The following is a 1,723-nucleotide window of genomic DNA, read 5'->3' as shown; positions in this document are numbered from 1 at the left end:
CACAAAAATGTCTTCCAGGCCAGGCACAGTGGTTCATGCCTGGAATCCCAGCTCTTTGGGAGGCTGAGGTGGGAGGATCGCTTGAGGCCAGGAGTTCAGGGCCTCAACTTATAAACAATTTCCATTGTTTGTAGATTACTCAATACAAGCTATTTTGTTCCAGCAGCGGGAACAGACCAAGACAGGACCCATTTGCACCACGTTTCACTCTTGTTCAAGATATGTTTGCTAGTAGTATTTATTTATTTATTGAGATGGAGTCTGGCTCTGTCGCCCAGGCTGGAGTGCAGTGGTGTGATTTCAGCTCACTGCGACTTCGGCCTCCCAAGTTCAATGGATTCTCCTGCCTCAGCCTCCTGAATAACTAGGATTACAGGCATGCACTACCACACCCAGCTAATTTTTTTGTATTTTTAGTAGAGACAGGGTTTTACCATGTTGTCCAGGCTGGTCTCAAGCTCCTGACCTCAGGTGATCCACCCTCCTTGGCCTCCCAAAGTGCTGGGATTACAGGAATAAACCACCATGCCCAGCCTGGTATTTTATTTAGAATGTGTGCATCTATCATAAGTGGTATTGGTCTCGTGTGGGTATGCCTGCAGCCAGGTATCTGCCAGATGTGCTGGTGCCGGGCTTGTTTTGACATCAAGAAATGAGCCGGAAAGCCTTCTTTCGTTTTCTGTGTGCTGGTGTGGTTGTCAAGTGTGAACTATTCGTAATAACGACTTAAACTGGCCTCACTGAGCGTGTGCAAAGACAGCTCATCAAAGGAACAATTAGAACTACTGCTTAGGGGTAGTATTTTGCACGGATGGACAGATCATTTTGCTTCCAGATGTTTGCCAAGCAAAACAGATTGTGTCTCTGCCTTCCCCTCTGTCGTAGAGGGTCCGCGCCACTGGCCTCATCGCTGGCTTGTGGGAATTTTGCAGGATCCTGCAGCGTGTGTCCATGCCATCCCTCCTGAGCTGTCTCCTTCAGCAGCACAGCCTGGAAGGTGGAGGAGAATGCAGGGTGGATAGAGAAGGGCCTCAATTCAGTTCCTTCGAATTGCTTCATTTGCCAGGACTGAGGGAAGTGAGCAAGGCTGTGATTGAAAGACAGTCGCATCTGTGTGTTTGAAGGCCTGGGTTGTATTGTGGAAGTGCAGAGTTTCAGTGTTGGCTTTAAAAATAATGTTCACAGTGGCTCTTAAAAAAAAAAAAAAAAAAAAAAAAAGGAGGTTATAAGAGGCAAGGAGATTAGACTCTGAATCTAGTTTTCTTCATCTTTGCAGAAAAGAAGGTTTTATATGAAAGGTTTTATCACCAGCAGGTTGACGGGCTACTGCAGTCACCAGCTCCATTTAGAACGGCGCTGGAAAGTAACAAAAACCTCTTCCTAGTTTAGAGTTGCATCTGTGCCCGCCGGATGGCCTAGACATCGTGAACTGCGGGGTGACGGGAATAAATGGAGAAAGGAATCAGAACCCCAGGGGACTTGTGACAGCCCCTCTCTTTTCAGCTAGAGCCTGACAATCTATACTTTAGCATATAACACGACAAATGTATATAAGAGAAAATGAGGAAGTGTAATTCCATGCAATAAACACTGAACACTGTTCATTTCAGTATATGGACATGGACTTTTTCTTTCTTTTTTTTTTTTTTTTTTTTGAGAAGAGTCTCACTCTGTTGCCCAGACTGGAGTGCAATGGCGCGATCTCGGCTCACCGCAACCTCCG

At 46.1% G+C, this 1,723-nt stretch overlaps 1 long non-coding RNA gene across 1 annotated transcript; it reads left to right on the top strand.

Annotated features, from left to right (window-relative positions):
- The first annotated feature begins 479 nt into the window (after window positions 1–479).
- LOC108318220 lies at window positions 480–1,612 on the top strand. The gene is made up of 2 exons (XR_001831064.2): window positions 480–1,077; window positions 1,390–1,612. It is a non-coding gene; the product is annotated as an uncharacterized LOC108318220 (long non-coding RNA).
- Window positions 1,613–1,723: the final 111 nt, after the last annotated feature.

Source organism: Cebus imitator, unplaced genomic scaffold (genome assembly GCF_001604975.1).
Source record: "Cebus imitator isolate Cc_AM_T3 unplaced genomic scaffold, Cebus_imitator-1.0 Scaffold11, whole genome shotgun sequence".
NCBI classification, from domain to species: Eukaryota; Metazoa; Chordata; class Mammalia; order Primates; family Cebidae; genus Cebus; species Cebus imitator.
The sequence above is the reverse complement of the archived record's forward strand: the minus strand, read 5'-3'. Positions and strand labels throughout refer to the sequence as shown.